The sequence below is a fragment of the Carcharodon carcharias genome, chromosome 4, assembly GCF_017639515.1.
Source record: "Carcharodon carcharias isolate sCarCar2 chromosome 4, sCarCar2.pri, whole genome shotgun sequence".
Classification (NCBI taxonomy): domain Eukaryota; kingdom Metazoa; phylum Chordata; class Chondrichthyes; order Lamniformes; family Lamnidae; genus Carcharodon; species Carcharodon carcharias.
Window position 1 is genome coordinate 56,892,636 of NC_054470.1, and position 21,096 is coordinate 56,913,731.

The following is a 21,096-nucleotide window of genomic DNA, read 5'->3' on the forward strand; positions in this document are numbered from 1 at the left end:
TGCATTTGGTCTCTCCAGTGCAGAGGAAACCGCATTGGGAACAATGAATGCACTAGACTAAATTGAGGGAAGTACAAGTGAAATGCTGCTTCACTTGAAACGAGTATTTGGGCCCTTGGACAGTGAGGAGGTGGGAAGTAAAGGGGCAGGTGTTGCACCTTCTGTGGTTGCATGGGAAGGTGCCATGTGAGGGGGTTGAGGAGTAGGGGGTGATGGAGTTTCCTATCTTGTTGGTTCCTACATGAACTATGACAACTGGATCCTCCCCCGCCATTCTTCAGTTCTTACCCAGTCATGAAGGGGCGTCTGTAACCCTGGCACTAGCCAGGCACCACAGCCTCCAGAGCTCCCAGTCATGATTGCAGAGAACAGTATCTGTCTAACCATATTGCGCCCTATCACTATCACTTTTCTTTTCCCTCCACTACTTGAATGGTCTCCTGCATCATGGTGGTATGGTTAGTTTACCCATTTACCCTGTGGTCCTTTTCTCATCGGCCCAGATAGTAAGTACCTCATACCTGTTGGTCAAAGTCCTGGTTCCCCAGACATGCCTCACTCGCAGACACACCTTCCTTTTCCTGACCATTGATCAACTATAAGCCTCTACTTAACTTGCCTCCTAGAATGTCCAGGTAACTCTCCCAATTTATGATGCCCCACAATGTCTGCAGCTTGATTTCCACTTCATCAATTCTGAACCGAAGTTCCTCGGGCTGCTGACACATAGGCCAGAATTTTACATCTTGTGGGTTTAGCGCGCCCAACCCCAATGGATGTGAAATAGCGTGAGCTGACGTTGGGCAAGTGCACCGACATCATCCCACACGCAATTAATCTTCAGGTCGGCGGGCACATGCAGGTGTCGGACTCACACATGGCAACAACTAAAATGCCATTTCAGGCCATTAAAAAGCCAATTGTATTCGATTTTTATTGCCTGCGTGATTTCACGCTCATTGCACAGGCAAAACAGTCAGGCGGGCAGCTCACTTTTAATGAAACCTCATCCAAGGGTGGGATAAAACAGGTCTGTAGCATTACCATTGTGAGTGGTGGGGAGTTTAGGATATAGTTTGCTGCCGGTTGCTCATTTGAACTTGATAGGTTCATCTTAGCTCTGAGCTTCATTCTTAGCATTTCCAGGCTTCATTTCAGGGTTCATTTGTGTCTCCAAGGCCCCCGGCGGATTCAGACCATGTGGACCCTTCCAGATATCAGACAGCCTTCTGTAACCCTGGTAATGGGGATTGTAGTCTCCGCTGGTGGTACCTCCTCTGAGGAGGAAGAGAGAGGCAGAAGGGAGAGGAGGCCAGGTTGCAGCTTCCAGGGGAGCGACCTGTGGGAGGAGAGGTTCAGGCACAAGAGATGCAGGGCCAGCAGGTAGTCCAAGGCAGAAGAGGCTGTGGACGGCACCACTATCCTGCTGCCAGAGTTTACAGGCAGTGATGCAGCTACCTCAATATGCCTGAGGTGCAATGCCAAGGAAGGCTCTGCTTCTCCAGGGAGACAGTGATCTCCATTTGTCAGATGATTTGGCTTGAGATCACCTTCAACTCTGTGGTGGACACCCCATGCCAGTGGCTCTGAAGGTCACAGTGGCCCTCAACGTCTATGCCTCCAGCTCTTTTCAGGGGTCAATTTAGGAACCAGTCAGCTGTCCACAGTTGCACCAAGCTGGTGACAGAAGCTCTGTTCAGATGGGTAATGGCATTTATTCATTTCAGTATGGACGGAGCTAGCCAGGCTGAGCGAGCCAGAGGCTTTGCAGTGATTGCTAGCTTCCCCCAGGGTGCAATCTACTACACACATGTGGCCATCAAGGCACCAGCAGGTCAGCCGGGTGCCTTCGTCAACAGGAAGGGATTCCACTCCATGAACGGCCAAATAATTTGTGACCATAAGACACAGATTCTTCAAGTCTATGTACGCAAGGTACCCTGGCAGCTCCCATGACATTTACATCCTCAGACACTCCCAGGAGCCGAGGATCTTCAGTGCTCCAGCCTGACTGGATGGATGGCTACTGGGTGACAAGGGCTATCCATTGAAAAGGTGGCTTCTGATGCCTTTCCACTACCCAAGAACAGAGGCAGAGCAGTGTTATAATAGAAGCCATGTCTCGACAAGGGCGGTGATAGAGAGGACCATAGGCCTTCTGAAGAAGCGCTTCCAATGCCTGGACTGTTCAGGGGATACACTACAATTCCCTCCAGAGCAGGTGTCACTGATAGTGGTTGCAAGCTGCTTCCACAATCTGGCACTGGCAAAGGGGGACCCACTGAATGAAAAGGATCTTGAGGCAGCTCCGCAGGCTACAGATGATGAATCCAGTGGTGAGTCAGGAGAGGAGCATGTTGAGGACCATGGTGAAGATGTGGGTGCAGACCCCTGGATCCTTCATTGAGGAAGGGACACCAGGGATGCCTTGATCCAACGCTCCTTCAGCTAGGCTGTTTTCACCTCATGCCAGGGCTGCTACCTCCATCCTGAATGTCTGAAATGACCCTTTCATTTGCACTCAAAGTCCACTCAATGCCTGGGCAATAAAGTATCCAGCCATTCATGTCCAACATTAGATACTGGCATGCCCTGCACCTACAAAACAAGTGAAGCATACTCAGGCCATTAAAACAAATGCAAAATTTATATCATGTTGGCACTCACATCAAATGAACATAACATGATATGATGTTAATGGTCATACCAGTAAACAGATCAACAAAACATGGCAGAACAGAAGTCCTCCATGCCTAACATAAACAGGTGGAACTAAACTCAACATTTTATTCATCCTTAAACTTAATGGAGAAGATATCTTGAGGCACTTTAGTTAGCTTTGCTTCATTAGCCAATGGCTGAATAATTAGACCAAAGATTTAATTTCACCAGAGGTTTACTTACTACAATATGCTAACTAAGAAATTATTCAGACTTTCTATTCTAACAAATAGAAGCAAGTGTGTGATTTTTAATGTCTTGTTGGTAAAATGGAGAATATGGCATCTAAGGAAAAGGCATGAAGGAAGAATTACTCGAAGAGAAAAAATAGAATTTCTGCCACACTTCCAGCAAGAGGCATGGCAGCAGAGTGAGACCCGCACTGAGAATATTTTTGATCTTTGGGATTCATCAAAGGTACATCCCATTTTGGTTTGTTACAGGAGTGGTTATCCAGAGAAGATCAGCTGAAGTTTCCAGCTGCTGGTAAATCCATTGTTCCAGCCTCCTGGAGACACTCCAAAGATTCTCCCCCGGCAGTCTTCAGGGAGCTGTCTTTGCTGGTTTTAAAGTGCCCACTGGGTGTCAATGAACCCGGCAGCCAACGGGTTCCCACCCCCGTTCGGCCCTTCCCAACCATTGAGAGGGCGCATTTCACGCTGGGCGGACCTGAATTGGCCATCCAGTGTGAAATCATGTTTGCAACATGATCACACGGCCGGGAGCAGATTCCACATCCGCTTCCACTCCTGCCGAGTTGGCACGCACACCAAACATGAAATTCAGGGCTTACTGCAGATGTGTTTGTCTAGGATTGAAATGCTCTCAACAAACTCTCACATATCGCCACTTGCCCTGCTATGTCTGGCTAACCTTATGTATTTACCTGATTGGTTAATTCATTTTCTTTTAACTGAGATGGAGATTAAGAGAAGTACTCCCTGAAAAGCCTTGGTAGATACAGTATTCTGTGGAGGGTCCTCCTCCTTTTCCTTCTGCAAACAGCTTCCCCTCTCTGCTACCTGTGCTTCATGTTCCTGTCCTGTTGCAGGACAAGAGCAATTACAAAAATGGCCCCCATAACTCTTTGACAGGCCGAAAAAAAAATCCTTTAACCTCCCTGTCAGAATTCCTTCAAAATCTAACAAGTGACCAAAATTGCTCCAAAAACACAAATTGTGCAAGGGCAAAAATAAATGAAAAGTCTCTCACTTGCCAGTTGAATAGTTGGCCCTTTAAATAAGGATAGTGGAGGGTCCCTCATGCATCTGAACATATATTCAGCTGGGAGTGAATAGAATGTCAAGGCCAGCATTGTTCTAAAAGATTTTCAGAAATTTTTGATCAGTGATCCCATTTTCTCCTGCCAACCTTCTTGAGTAACCTGGGAAGCAGACTGGACTTTCGGATTTGTTTTTGTACATTTGGTGCCATTAAATTTTCAGATATAGTTTTTGTTGGCAATGTTTAACTCCAGTAGTGGCTCCTGCTTTTAGCCTTCCTTGGAGGTAAAATGCTTGTTAAACATCTCCATCATGCCCTCACTCTAAAGTATAAGGTGATACCTCGCTGTCTCTAAATGGTCTCAGCCTTTCTTTAATTAGCCATTCTTTTATTATATGCTTATTTAAACCTTTGCTGTTTCCCAACCCACTTTATATTGACTTCAAGTCTTCTTTCACATTCCTATCTCATCTCCTTGTTTGCCTCCCTTCTGTACTTTTGTATTTGTCATTCTCTTCTTTTGTATTATCCTTAATATTTATCACATGCTGCTTCTTCATCTCTAAAGATTTGATAATTATATTCGGCTTTACAAAATTAATGTTCATTCTCACAGTGAATAATTTCGATGGTCAAAGCTCCCAATGCTTAAGTCTATTCTAAATGGGGTTTCTTGAATCAGGATATTTGTGTGTGATTGTTCACAAGTTTGCAGAAAGTCAGTGGTATTCCTGCAAGCATGGACAGGATTGCACAATGAGTTGCCCTCACCAAAATATTACAGCGGTGGTTAGATTCCAGTGAGAGCTGCTTTACTTGTTATCATTTGCATTTTTTGAATGGTAGATATCTAAAGAACAGATAAGAACTGTATTTCGTTCCATCAATATTTATGAGGCAGTTAGCATGTTTTTTTTCTCTCTTAACCAAATTGATCCAGGCAAAAGCAAAACACTGCAGATGCTGGAAATCCAAGATAATAACAGAAAAAAGCAAGAAATTCTCAGTAAGTCTAGTGGCATCAGAACGTTCTGATGAAAGGTCATCAACCTGAAATGTTAACTCTGCTCTGGGTTTGTGCAATCTAGTGCCTACTATTATTACATTTTAAGATACCGGCTGCACTCTTTAAACATGGCATTTTACCTTAAAAGTTGCCTAATGCATCCACAGTTAGCCAAGACTTCTAAGCATAATAACTCAAGTTTTTATTTGTTTTACTCCTCCATCCCAGCTTTCTCCTCACGGATTCCCATCACCTCCTGAAAGCTGTGAATTAATGCTAAGCAAGACTTTGAAGAGCCCCAACAACCTTCCTACACATAGTTCTTCATGAGTGTGTGCATGAGCTTTATTTGCTGATCATCTTCCCACGACTAATGCAGTCTGCAGAGTACATGAAATATTATAGTGATTAACTTGCTGCCAAGAAGATTCTGTTAATGCAAAGTAGAAAAGGTAATCACTTTCTTAATGAATTGGTGGGGGTTGTACTGGATAATTGATCAGCATCTAGGGGACTCCTTCTTTTCCTGAATCCGCACTGGGCTATCAATTGCTTGAAACAAACTGGCTATTCTTGGATTCATTCTTATTTATCTTTGGAGAAAATTAATCAACGTGAGAAAAGACCCACCAGAAATCCAAAATCTTGGAATATTGAGAATGCCCCCTAGTATTTTACACTTTACGTTCAAAAATCTGAATAATTAATGACATAAATCAGGAAATTGAGCTTTAGTAATTTAGCTAAATCTAAAGATCTGTGTGACGGTGGTATTGAAGAAAGCTCATTTGCTGTGATAATGATATGCTTAGGTTGAAAAAGTGAGAACTATTTAGTAATTACCAATGTCCAAATTGGCATTCATTTACAGCCCAGAATATTGCTTAGCTGAGACATGTAAAACTGCAGTAATCATTTTCTAAAAAGTTATATTTTTCTTCCATTTTGAAATATGCAGCAAAATACAAGTGCATATTCATTTCAAGAATATGTTACTTCTACTGCATCTCCCAAACATAGTTTCTCATTTGTAACCTTTGGTGTTCTGATTCTGATCTCCTATACAACTCACATCCCCTTATATTTTAGCTGTCATTAGGAACAGAGTTTGCTGCTGCCTAGGCCCTACTCTTTCATACTCTTTCCCTATACCCCTCCACCTCTCCAATTTCTACTTCCAAAACATACCCAATATCCACCCTTTTCCCAAGTATTCAGTCATCCACCTTAAAATCTCTCTCCTCATTACTTTGTGATGTGTCTTTGGTTGTTTTGATTTTTGTAGGCATTATATAAATGAAAGCTTGCATTGTTGATGATTCAACCCATCCTGATCCAAATTCTTATACAACAGGAATTGCCAAAACTATCTCCTTTTTATGGACATAAATTGTTATTTGTGTATGTTTGTGTATATGCATACATATATAATATATAAACACACAACAGACACATATACATATTTTATATATATATTACATATAATATATATGCATATATATGTTTTGCTCTTCCATCATGTCAGCCAGTGTTAGCAGACATACTGTAGTTTGAATGCAGAGTTAAATTCCATCTTATTTGCTTCTGCACACTTTTACCTGAGCTCACATGGGTACTCACTACTGCTCAACTGCGTCATTTGTATTTCCAACAATCTCTAGCCAGTCCCCGGCTCTAATACCTTTATAAATGTTGGGTACACGGGCACCTTGACTTATATTTTCTTCAGCTCCTTTGATAGGAAGACAACCCCATGTTATTATGAAGCCAATTTTTTAAAGTGGTTGTCACCATTCTTCAAGTGAAGGGGACACTATATATCGTGAAAGGTGAAATGCTAAAATTAGAAGACTCTTCTAACTTTTAAGTCTTCTTTCCTTCAGCATAAGACAACCAATGACTACATCATCTTGAGTGCTTTTCTGTCACTTTAGCACAATGAAATGTGAAGGTTTCTTGGCACATTCCTTATGTTCAGTATTTCAAGGATCAGGAATTTCTTTTCTTTAGGATTATTGGTTAAAATCTACAGCATCAATATTAAAAATCAACAATATAATTTTGCAACAAATTTGGCCTTGAAATTACACTGTGGGATACTTATGTGCACTTTCATCTGTAACTTAAAAAATTCAATTAAATTAGGCATGCATAACCTGTCTTTTACAAATACATGTCGCCTATCTTTCATTAATCAATGGTCTCATAACTAGTGAGATTCTTAACAGAGCAAAGGAATACACATATCTAGTGATGCAGAAACATTTTAAAAAAATAGATAGAGAAAGACAAGTGAGATCCTGGGTTTTATGCATATTAAATTGAATTAAATTAATATGAACATTAAACTGAAAACCTGTTATTGAACTTATGCAAGCTGCTAGTTAGGCTGTAGACCATCAAAGGATGTACACTTAAGATTATTGTTAGACAAATGAAGAGGAGGTTAAGACAAAGCTTCACATTCAGAGGGTTAGAACACAAATATCTGGAATCTCCAAAGGGACACACCTGAGCTCCCACTATAACTTTAATGAAAGATTGATGAAATCTCTGGCATAAAGCTGTAAATGGCTAATCCTGTTTCTCCAAGGATCCCACTAACCTTCCACTAAGGTTATGGCAAGAGATTGGGAGAGTAGCATACTTTACCATAAGTTGTTTTTGGGGCAGACTATAAGATTATTTTACCGATTTGTCCTTCCAGTAGGAAGTTGTGTTCAAGGGTGGAACAGACTACTGAATCTGTCTTTGACCCTCTATTGCTCTTGACTATAGTTTAACTCCTGGAGCTCAATTTGGTGCTCACTATTGACCAGCTTAACAGGACCAACCATTTCAAAGAGGTGGCTACAAGGAGGGTAGGGTCAGGGTGATCTGTCACAAAAGTCTTTCCATCATTTACAAGGTTCAAAGCAGCAGTGTGATTATATCTCAATGCAACATTCAAGGAGCTCAACATCATCTATGACAGAGCAGTCCACTTGATAAGTGCCTCTGCCACTGGACTCATTATTCACTCCCCATTCAAGAACTGGTACACTTTGGCTATAGTATACATTTTCTGCAGGATACACTGCAGCAACTGACTAAGTTCCATTTCACAGCAACTCCCATGAACTCTTCCACCAGGATGGGGAGTCTTGGAAGCAACACCTTCAAGTCATACACTATCCTATCAGAAAGACATTCCACCATTCCTTCATCATTGCTGAGTCAAAATCCTGGAATTCTCTAGTTAACACATATTGTAGAAGTAACATCAGAGCAGGTACTGCAGGAATTCATGCTGAAGGTCCACCACCACCACCTCAGAGCAACTAGGGATGGGCAATAAATGCCCACCTTTCACAAACTGAGGACAAATAGCAAAAAGTCCCAAAACACTTTACTGAGTGGCAAGAAAATAAAAAGAGGTAAGCACAGTTGACTGAAAACTTGGTCTAAACGATGGGCTTACAGAAGGCTTTCAAAGATGGAAAGGGAAGACCAGAGTGTGTGGGCTTAGGCAGGGAATCAAAGAGTAGAACTAAAATGGCCAAAGACTCTGTCACCAATGGTGATGTGAAGCAAATTACTTTGAGAAGGTTGACCCCAGGAAATCACCCAGGTTCAAGGGTACTAGCACAGGGCGACAGTTCAACCCCACCAAAGTTGCAAAGTCTACCAATCAAATTGCTTCCTATGATTTTTTTTAAACAAGTTTACAGGTCATATTGGTTTCTTAGTGGCCTTTTAATATAATGATATTAAAAATAGTGAGTGGCCTAAGGGTGTGATATTACAGCAGTGCTACAGAGGCCTACCACCCACTTTGCTGGGGCACAATGTACTGCTAGCCACCTCCTGCATGGCTTGTATGGCATTCTAGCAGGATAAGGTAGCAGGCAGGTGTATCCACAGCATGTGCCAAAAGGTTGTGAAGGCAGCAATATACTAATATCTAAACTGGCTGATGCGATGTCATGTTACCAAATTTGGATCACACAGGTCGAGGCAATGAATTTGTCAAGCATTCATCAACCAACAAGCAAGGTGAGCCCTTCATTGGCATTTCTTAAATGGCCAGATGCCCAAATTGCAGGTTAGGTAATTTTTAAGAACTTCTGCTATTGCAAAATGTCTGGGAGCACTCTAGAATGTTGTTTTGTGATTTTGAAGATATTATGGTGAATTCTTGGATTTGACAGGGAGAGAGAAGGCAAGGGGATAAGTGCCTTATCCATACAGAGTCTACAACAGATATGGGGGCAGCAGTGACAGTACAGGAAGACAGAGAGATGGAGCAGAAGCTGTGGAGGTGGAAAGCTCTATAGGATTTTCTCTGCTGATTTGTACATGGAGTCCTACCAATGTTCCTTGACAGTGGCAGGAGGTTGGCTGACAGGCCAGACAATGCATCCAGCATCTCAGTGTGCATGCTCATCATGCTCTCCAGTATACTGTCCCTTAAAACCCTTGTATGAGTCTTCTACAGCTCATTCAAGCTTGGTAATTCATCACATGCAGATTCCAGCTACATACTAGCCTCTGTGGGTACATGCAGTTCTGGTATTTGACCTGATGGTCATGAGTATCAGGTCAAGTGACAAGGCCTCTTCATTAATGCTGTGCTGTTGATCTTTGTTTCCTCTTTGGGCTGCTGTGGCTGTGTGTCAGAAAACAGGAAGTCAGAATGGGTAGGTTGATGTGATGGAAGGGGACTGGTTTGGGAAGCAAGAGGTCCATTGCCATACCATCAGCAGCTTGTTCATCAAGCCTGATAGCAGGATGAGGGTGACATGGGAACTGAGCGAGGCATAAGACAGGAATATGTCATCATCCTCAATGTTCTCAGTGACACTGGATGCCACAGCATCCGTCACAGCTGGCCCCATGATGCTGACACCCATTTTCTCCTTGGGCTTTCGGAGATGCAGAAGTCCTAGTCCCCCACCGATTTGGCTCTGTTCCCTTCTATTGTGTGGCATCTTGTCTTGCGTGAGAAAGGCAGGATGCTAGGGATCATGTAATACTGTGTTTGGATGATGTGCCTGCCATAGCTGAATAGCATGAGGTATGTTGAGGCAGCGAGAAGTGGACGTGAGGCTGGCAGCATTGGTAGGCATGTGATGGTGAGGGAGATTCTCTGGACATTAGGTGTGAGTCCTGTGTGCTGGCAAGTACTGTTGGATGAGTGATGAGGATGTGGTGCATTGAGCAGTTTGAGAGGTTGGCAGTGTGGTGAGTGAGAAATGTCATATGAAGATGCATTCACTGAACCTGACCATCCATGTAAGGTCATTAGGCTTATGGCACTGCTGCCAGATCCTTGGGACCAGACTCTGGGAGTTGGCCTCCATGGCCACCTGCTCCTACTCCCTCTGAGAGTGGTGCTTGAGGGCATGCTGGTACACCCCGCCACCTGCTTCCACTGCAGAATCCTGCTGCTTGCCTCCACCACTAATGTCTTAAGCACATCATTCATATTGGTGTTCAATTTTCCAACTTTTAAATTCCAGCAATATTATTCAGCTCAGCATCCCTTTAAGATGGACAGCCTGCCTTTAAGAAGAGCAGGCTGGCTGCATCACATGACCTCAGCACTATACTGTTTGGCCCTCCTGCTGAGTTTGGATGGAGTTGGCAGCTTGAAGAGGGTGCCAGCTGCCAGGAACCCATTTGGTCCCGCACTAATGTCAGGTTAATGAGGTACAAGCACCAGATTTGCATGCTGCCCATCTGCATAAGAACATTTTTGTAGGCAGGTCATGAAGCTTGGCCTCATGGCCAAAAAAACAGGGCAAATTAATTTTAAGCTCTTAAAGTACTGCAGCAGTAGTTGACTCTGCGAACTTAATCTTTCCAGATCAATTGCGGGTAGTTAAAACAGATGACGAATGGGTGCTGTGTTAATAAGATACCCTGTTTGAAAGCCTAGTTTTAGAATGCAGTTTTGATCCTAATTGCTGATTATCATAATTTGAATTTGACTGGAAGTGCTAAAACATCTAGCTGCAGGTTTAGCATTCAAGCACTGATTAAGCAATTTTTATGGAGCAGCTAGTGGGCTTCACTGAAGGTGTGGAGTGCACTGGTTGACACACTGCAGAAGGCTTCAGGGTGGCTTAGGGGCTGAGTGAGAGTGTGCACTGGTTCTCGGATGTGGCCCTGGAAGTCCTGTTAGATGAGGTCCAGAGAAGAAGGGATAGCCTTTAACTGTGAGGGAAGGAGTTCACTTCACCCTCATGTCCCTATCTCCTGCAGCAACTACTGGTTGCTCTGCCAGGCCTTATGCCCACATCCCATTCCTCCTACAGACCAAGAACTACACCCAGCAAGATGCCGATGACCAAGTATTCCATGTACCCTTGTGACTCCTATAGAGTGTCCAATGAGATAGAATAGCATGGTGTGCAATCTCATTAGGTGAAGTCCTCAGAGAATTTCCAAAATAAAAAGTATTGACAAAATGACCCAGAAAGTCTCCTGATGACTTTCAAGCATTTTCTTCAAGTTTCCAGCAACAAGTGAGCAGTAAAATTTATAAACCTTTAAATAATGCTCAAAATCCTCAACAATAACCAGTTTACTCCCATTCATTGCTTTGTGCTGGAACAGGGTCACATTCTATGCCCCAAAATGCAGTGCAGCCTTGTTAATAAGGCAGTCTTTTTTAAGTGGCAATCAGCCCATTAACGATCTTACAGGTGACTGTTCCTAGCGCAAGCTTCAACTCCTTTAAAAAGATGGCGCCTTAAGCTAAATGTTTACATTGCAGATCAAAACCCCAGCTTGGCCACCTCTTTAGCATCTAAAGGATCAGGGAAAAATTCTCCCCATTGATTATAAAGAAGGATCAGCCCTATAATTACGTGATAGCCCTCAGTAATCCTAGGTGGGCCTTGCAAAAATCAATCATAGTCGTGGAACCAGTAAAGCAAACGGATCAAAGTGTAAAACAGCCTGACTACTCAGAATTCATTCTGTGCACCTTTAAATGATATCGAGGGCTTGAGTGTAATTCTGTCTTTTCAAATTCTAGCAGTAAATCTACTAAAGAAGGCCTCTCGGCTTAGAAATGATGGAATCGGGGGAAAAGCATTGCAAGAGAAACAGCAGTGTGGCTATAAATAAATAATGCCTCAGCATGGAAGAAAGTGTTGAATCATCAGAGATAGAAGAATCCTGGCATGCAAGCCAAAATAGTTTGACAACAGGAAAACATCCATGTCTTTTACTACTCACAACAGAAACTACACACGATAGGAATGATTGGCTATGAATGCTTTACTGCCACAGGATGATCTCATTTATTAAACCATGATTAAAAAGAATCCTAAATCAGAATGCTTTATTAAGTATCCAAGACTTAGGCATTGGAGAGCACCGAAGCTGTCAGCATGAATCCTCGGGAATAGACTGGCAGAGCCACCTGAACAGAAATAAAAAGTGACCACGTTGTGTAACAGGTGGTCACCCGCTCTGTCAGTTTACAACCCAAGCTCTCTGAGTTGCATGGTCACTGCACAATCCAGCCCATTAAACAACACAAGAAAGAATAGCCATGTTTTTTTCCTTATTTAAAATTAAGTTAAGAACATAAGAAATAGAACCAGGGGTGGGCCATATGGCCCTCAAGCCTGGTCAGCCATTCAATAACATCTTGGTTGATTTGATCTTGGCCTCAACTCCACTTTCCTGCCTATTCCCCATCACCCTTGATGCCTCTCATACTCAATCACTCCCATCATGTGTAGTTTTGACATAATCTCTCCTCCCCCCACCTCATGACCTCCCCGAGGAATAATGGGCCTGACACCCACATCTTATAAAGGGACCACAAAAAACCTGTACCCCACCCAATTCAGAATTACACTACATGTCTGCTCTGCCCCCACCCTCAAGAAACTTGAATGACAGCCTCTACTCAACGCTAAATTTGACCATAAAATACTTGACCAAAGAGAACACCTGAGAAGGAGAGCTAGCACCCCACTAGGAAGACAATTTGAGCTGCACTCACTCCCTGAAAAAAAAATGTCTGGCCATCTCTCTCATGAAGAAGAAAATTTGAACTGCCCCCTTAGTGCTACACCCTCTTTCTGCCCCATCAGTGTGAAAAAAACTTACCTTGTAACCTCCACCTCACCAAGAAGAAAGTTTCCCTTGGGGCACCTTCACATTGACAAGATGGTTTCCCCTTACTCCACACCCCAACAATGAGGAGCAAACAGGTATGTACGATTGATGCCTTTGGTAATTGCACTTTCCCGATGGGCATTTGAAAGGAGAGAAAAGAAAAAAAACAGAGGGAAAATCAAAACGAGATAAGGGGAGAGAAGCAGCAAATAAAACAGACAGACAAATCAAAATGAGAAACAAACAGAATTGTCATATTTCTGTCAAAGACAAATGGGAAAATAATTTCATTCTGCAACTTAAGCTATGGAAGATTGACAAAAGTAAATGTCCAATAAGATCATAAGACATAGGAGCAGAAATTAGGCCAATTGGCCCATCGAGTCTACTCCACCATTCAATCATGGCTGATAAGTTTCTCAACCCCATTCTCCCGCCTTCTCCCGGTAACCTTTGATCCCCTTATCAATCAAGAACCTATCTATCTCAGTCTTAAATATACTCAATGACCTGGTCTCCACAGCCTTCTGTGGCAATGAATTCCATAGATTCACCACTCTCTGGCTAAAGAAGTTTCTCCTCATCTCTGTTCTAAAAGGTCTTCCCTTTACTCTGAGGTTGTGCCCTCGGGTCCTAGTCTCTCCTACTAATGGAAACATCTTCCCCACATCCACTATATCCAGGCCTTTCAGTATTCTGTAAGTTTCAATCAGATCGCCCCTCATCCTTCTAAACTCAATCGAGTATAGACCCAGAGTCCTCAAACGTTCTTGTATGTTAAGCCTTTCATTCCTGGGATCATTCTCGTGAACCTCCTCAGGACCCTCTCCAAGGCCAGCACATCCTTCCTGAGATATGGGGCCCAAAATTGCTCACAATATTCTAAATATGGTCTGACCAGAGCCTTATAAAGCCTCAGCAGCACATCCTTGCTTTTATATTCTAGTCCTCTTGAAATAAATGCCAACATTGCATTTGCCTTCCTAACTACCGATTCAACCTGCAAGTTAACCTTAAGAGAATCCTGGACTAGGACTCCCAAGTCCCTTTGCACTCCAGATTTCTGAATTCTCTCCCCACTTAGAAAATAGTCCAAGCCTCTATTCTTCCTACCAAAGTGCATGACCTCACACTTCCCCACGTTGTATTCCATCTGCCACTTCTTTGCCCATTCTCCTAACCTGTCCAAATCCTTCTGCAGCCTCCCTGCCTCCTCAGTACTACCTGTCCCTTCACCTATCTTTGTATCATCTGCAAACTTAGCCAGGATGCCCTCACTTCCTTCATCTAGATCATTAATGTATAAAGTGAAAAGTTGTGGTCCCAACACTGACCCCTGCGGAACTCCACTAGTCACCGGCCGCCATCCTGAGAAGGACCCCCTTATCCCCACTCTCTGCCTCCTGCCAGACTGCCAATCTTCTATCCATGCTAGTACCTTGCCACTAAAATCATGGGCTCTTATCTTACTGAGCAGCCTCCTGTGCAGCACCTTATCAAAGGCCTTCTGGAAGTCCAAGTAGATAACATCCATTGGCTCTCCTTTGTTTAACCTACTCATTACCTCCTCAAAGAATTCTAACAGATTTGTCAGGCATGACCTCCCTTTGATGAAACCATGCTGACTTTGCCCTACTTTATCAGGCACTTCCAAGTATTCTGAAATCTCATCCTTAATAATGGACTCTAAAATCTGACCTTCGACTGAGGTCAGGCTAATCGGCCTGTAATTTCCCGTCTTTTGCCTCACTCCCTTCTTAAACAGGGGGTTACATTAGCGATTTTTCAGTCCTCTGGGACCCTCCCTGACTCCAGTGATTCCTGAAAGATCACCACTAATGCCTCCACTATCTCTTCAGCTATCTCCTTCAGAACTCTGGGATGTAATCCATCTGGCCCAGGTGATTTATCCACCTTCAGACCTTTCAGTTTTCCTAGCACCTTCTCCTTGGTAATGGCCACCATACTCACCTCTGCCCCCCTACTCTCTTGAACTTTGGGGATGTCACTCGTGTCTCCCACTGTGAAGACTGATGCAAAGAATCTATTCAGTTCCTCCGCCATTTCTTTGTTCCCCACTACTACGTCTCCAGCATCATTTTCCAGCGGCCCAATGTCCACTTTTGCTTCTCTCTTACTTTTTACATATCTAAAAAGTTCTTGCAATCTTCTTTTATATTACTAGCTAGTTTACCCTCATATTTAATCTTCTCCCTTCTTATTTCTTTTTTAGTTGTCCTCTGTTGGTCTTTGTAGGCTTCCCAATCCCCTGGTTTCCCACTGCTCTTCACCGCATTGTATGCTTTCTCTTTAGCTTTTATGCTGTCCCTGACTTCCCTCATCAGCCATGGTTGCCTCGTCCTCCCTATTAGTTTGCTTCTTCTTCCTAGGGATGAATTTTTGCTGTGTCTCCCAAATTACTCCCAGAAACTCCTGCCATTGCTGTTCCTCTGCCTTTCCTGCTAGGCTCATCTCCCAGTCAATTCTGGCCAGCTCCTCCCTCATGCCTCTGTAATTGCCTTTATTCAACTGTAATACCGTTACAACTGATTTCAGTTTTTTCCTCTCAAATTGCAGGGTAAATTCTATCATTTTATGGTCACTTCCTCCTAAGGGTTCCTTCACCTTAAGCTCCCTTATCAAATCTGCCTCATTACACGTCACTAAATCTAGAATTGCCTGTTTCCTAGTGAGCTCCACCACAAGCTGCTCCAAAAAGCCATCTCGTAGACATTCTACAAATTCCTTTTCTTGGGATCCACGACCAACCTGATTTTCCCAGTCTACCTACATATTGAAATCCCCAATGATCACTGTAACCTTGCCTTTCTTACACACCTTTTCTATCTCCTTGTGTATCTTGTGCCCCACATCCTGACTACTGTTCGGAGGCCTGTACATAACTTCCATTATGGTTTTTTGACCTTTGTGGTTCCTCTACTCTACCCACACAGATTCTACATCATCTGACCCTACATCATTTCTTGCTATCAATTTAACTTCATTTCTTACTAACAAAGCAACCCCACCCTCTCTGCCAACCTGCCTATCTTTTCGATAGGATGTATATCCTTGGGTATTTAGCTCCTAGTCCTGATCCCCTTGCAGCCATGTCTCTGTAATGCCCACCACATCATACCTGCCAATTTCAATCTGCACCACAAGCTCATTTACCTTATTTCGTATACTGCGTGCATTCAGATACAACACCTTCAGTGCTGTATTTCCTGTCCCTTTTCTCATTGTCATCCCTTTATCTGAAGTACTTGAAGTTAGATTCCTAGCCCTTTCCAAACACTCTGTCCTATTTTGTGTTCTGGAGACTTTAATAGCTTCTCCTGGGCTCTCCTTTCTTTTCAGTTTTTTCATAATTTTCCATGAAGTTGAATCCACCCCCCCACACGCTAACCTGCTGCTTTCTTTCCCATTAGTCATACTTCTTGGACTTTTATCCTTCCGTCCCTCCCCACTTTCTAGTTTAAATAGAACAAACAGAAAAGCTGAAGTAATTTCCTTTCATTAACCCACACAATTTCAACTGCAGAATTGGGAACTTCTGAAAGAATGTTACTTTCCACAGATCTCTCTGTCTTCATGAGCCTGGGACCTGAGTTCCATTTTATTCGCACAGTTTGTGTTCATTCAGTTTCTTTGAATGTAAAAGCTCAACAGGTAACAGGCTACATTGGCAGTATGGAGCTATGGAATGTTCTATGAATTGTTACTCTAATTGTTGACTAATTCATATAAGATTATAAGATCACAAGAAATAAGGGTAAGAGTAGGCCATTTGGTCCATCAAGTCTGCTCTGCCACTCAATAAAATCATGACTGATCTGATTGTGGCCTTAACTCCACTTTCCTGCTTGCATCCCATAACCCTTGACCCCCTTGTAGCTCAAAGATCTATCTAATCTCTCATAAAAAATAGGAGCAGACAGCCTTCATGAATGATCTTTTACCTCAATCCCACCTCCTTGCATTATTCCTATATGCCTTGATTCCCCTAGCATCTGAAAATCTATTAATCTCTGTCTTAAATATGCCCAAAGAAGGAGCATCCACTACTCTCCAGGTTAGAGGATTCCAAAATTTCACAATATTTTGAGTGAAAAAATTTCTCGTCATCTCAGTTCTAAATGACTGGAACCTTATTCTATGACTGTAACCCTGTTTTCTGGATTCCCCAAACAGCAGAACAGTTTCTCAGTATCTACCCTGCCAAACCCCCAACAAATTTTATGGGCTAAGGGTACCTGTTTTCACGTGCATGGTCACAATTTGCAATCTGCAAAACCTGTTCCCATTGAGACTGGCAGCACTTTGTGTTATGCCTTCATTTGCATGACTCTGTTGTACAGCCCAGCATGACCATTGCTGCTGGCTGACTGCATGCTGAACAGGGGACCTGAACAGCAGGTGAGGCTAGCATATGTTCAAGTTAAACGTGCGTTCAAGCTAGCCTCCAACCATTAAAGGCAGTCTGTGCTTCTGAAATGGATGTTGTGCTAAATGAGAGGAAGCTGTTGCCATCTTTCCGTAGGTTGGGGTTGGGGTTGGTGCTGGGGAGGGGCAGTGGTGGGGGCAGGTGGGAGGGGATGGGGGTGGGGGGGGGGGGGGATGTTGTGGTGGTGCCAGGAGGCCCAGATAAATCCTGAGGAGAGAGTAGGATCAAATGGCCAGGGAGGTCAACTACCTAAGTCTGGCCCTGAGGACTTAGCAGCAATGCTGGGAGAAGTTCAATGACTTCACATGGGTTGTCAAGGTCAGTGAATTCATGCTGACATGATATCTCAAAGCTACCACATCATCAACCTCTCACACTGCTCAAGGCACTACATCCCCAGTGCTCACCCAGCAACACTCCTTGGCACTCAAGATGCATGCCTAACATTCAGATATGCCACCTCACTCTCAGCACCCACCGGTATTGCCAGCCTCCCACCCAACTCTCACTGTCCCCACATAGCTCCAGCTATTCAGCTGTGGCAGGCACTTGAGCCAAATGCATTGCTACACACTCACTGACAATTGGTCCTATTTCTTAAAGGACAAGGTTGCACACAATAGATGGGAGCAGAGCCAAGACAGCAGCCGGCAGGTAAGCAACCACCCGCTGAGTCCAATGGAGGAGATGGTTCTGCACATCATGAGGTCAACTGCAACAGGTCCCTTCCTATTTGATGTCACTGAGAATGTTCAGTATGATAGTATGTTACTACCTTTCTCAACTTCCACCTCACCCTTATCCTGCTATCTGGCATGAAGTTAAAACTGCTGATGGTGTGACCATGGGCATCTTGCTTTTCACCCCTCTTTGTCACCCCAAACCTCCCCTTCTGATTTTCCGCCCAGCCACAGCAAACTCAGGAGGAAAGCTGCATCAGAGCTCTGATGAAGAAGGCTAGGAAATAGTTGGGATCAGCCAGGCCATGGGGAAAGGATAGTTTGTGTGCCAGCTCACCAAAGGCCAAGGTCACAGACAGGTTGTGCTAAAGGGAACTCAGATGAGAACTTCATTAGGGCAGCAAACAGGAGAATGATGATGATGATGATGATGATGCAGACCGAGGTGCTTTGTGCATTGGCAGGTCTGCCAGATAACCTCCTTTCTCTGACAAGGAGCATGGAGGAGGCAATCTCAAACTGTGGCAGACGACATTGTGCAGAGCTTGGAGTCCATATTTTTCAGTGTGAAAGTGGCACCTAGCTCCATGACAGCACTTGCACCATCCATGATGCAGATTCTGATGGCCTGTTTGTCAGTTTCCACTAGAGCACAAGGAAAAGCCACCCAATGCCTCAGTGTTGCAGTGGAAGCTCAGACAGAGAGGACGAGATTCATATATGCTGCCATGCAGGCTCTTCTGCCACCATCATGGCAGCAGATCTCAGTGCTAAAACAGGGAATGCAGGCCCTCGCAGAGTGCCAGCCATCTGTCCTCCAACAAATTAATAGCCTTGGCTTCACCTCGTTGACACATTTCTGTAATTAATAAGGCTTAAGTTATCAAATTGTACTAAACATAAGCTTATTGTTAAAAAGCCTTAATTTGTATGTATTATTGGGATATTGTTAAGAAGTCTTTAAGTTGGCATTTCTTTAAATGGCACAGTTGCGCAATAGCTAGGTTGGGGCTGGAGGCGGCAGTGTGCCCTTCAACAATTAATAGGCCTGTTAAGGCTGTTAAGTATTCAATTAGCTTAAATTTTTTGCTGCCCGTTCACAGAGTCACATGAGGGGACATGTTTTATTACATTTTTATTTTCTTCATTTTCTTTTTTAAAAATGCTTCATCTCCCTGAGGCAGATCTGTGCCTCAGGAAGATTATGCAGCATTTATTCGCGTGCATGCATGAAGTTTGTGCTCGGCCCGCTCGCCCTCCTCCCCCCAGCAGAGGCAGCGCTGAGCGCTGCTACCCACATTTCATGCTGGGCAGGCATTAATTGGCCTGCCAGCATGAAACTGCGGTCTGGTCCTAATCGCGGGTGGCGTTCGGCTTCCCGACTGCCCCCACCTGCCAGGGGCAAAATTCTGCTCATGAGCTCCAGTGAGTGTAGTATAAACTGCAAATGGAAGACAAAATCGGGATGCTGATTGGCTAGAAGGATGCCTGAGTGTTAGAATTGTAAGTAAAGGGTACAAGTTAAGGCTATTTGTTGCAGAGAAGCCAGAAGCACTCTTCCAATTGGTCAAAAATTGCAAACATTTGGTTAAAAGTTATTAGTTATGTTGACACAGTGTACAACTTGTGATGAATGTTGTAAAAACTTCCTGCAAAAAGGGTTAGAAATAGAGGAGCATCACTAATGCCTTTGCCCCTGCTAGTGGATAGTTTTCATCTCAGGACACTTGTTACATTCGGTCAAATGCCGGCTTGATGTCAAGGGCAGTCACTCTCACCTCACCTCTTGAGTTCAGCTCTTTTGTCCATGTTTGGACCAAGACTGTAATGAGGCCACGAGCTGAGTGGCCTTGACGGAGCCCAAACTGAGTGTCAGTGAGCAGGTTATTGCTCTGTAAGTGTCACTTAATAATTTTGTCTATGACATCTTGCACCACCTTATTGGTGGTCGAGAGTAGACTCATGGGGCTGTAATTAGCAAATGCATATTAGCTGCGAGACCCATGTTGCAGTATTCCCTAAACAAAAACAAAAATATCTGGAAAACCTCAGCAGGTCCGGCAGCATCTGTGGAGAGGAGCACAGTTAACGTTTCGAGTCCGCATGACTCTTCAACAGAACTAAGGAAAAATAGCAGTATTCCCTATAGTTTTCTTTGTGAAAATTGCTGGCACCTCATCCCTTTGAACTTCTCCAGCTCCATCCATTGATTTCTTTAAAAGTGGATAATTGAGGATAACTCTTGAACTAATTTGCATGTTTCCCTCTAATTAGCACTTAACAAGTACTTAACAAGCAAAATAACCTTTAATCTGCAGAATGTGCATAGAGGTGCATTATATTTGAGCACAAGCAAATTGTGGACTGTGGACAAAAATTACCTCGAACAATTTGTGCAATTCCCTGATTTACATATGTTTTACATGTACTTATGTATAATAGGTATACACTTTCTCTTCTACACACAGAATATTAACCTGAGGATAAGCTAAAATCCATCTTTTTTTTTCTTTCACGCTGTCTTTTTAGTTATTTAATCTTGTAGCTTTGAACAGACTTATAGGTCTTGAATTTTAATGTGAATTCCATTATTTGACCATAAGAAATTTCATTTCCTGCACTTCCTTTCTCACCCTTTCCCTTCCATCAGAAAACCATGATAAGGCTCCTCTTGTTCTGATCTCTAACCTCGCCAGCCTCCACATTCAATAGATTATATCTGCAATTTCTGTCACATCCAACGTGATGCCATGACCAAACATATCTTTCCCTCCTGTCACCTTTCAGCATTCAAAAGGGATGCTTTCCTCTGCACCGCCCTAGTTGACACCTCAGTTGCCCCCTAACGACTGTTCCACTTCCTATGGCACAGTGCAGGAAAGGAAACACCTGCCCTT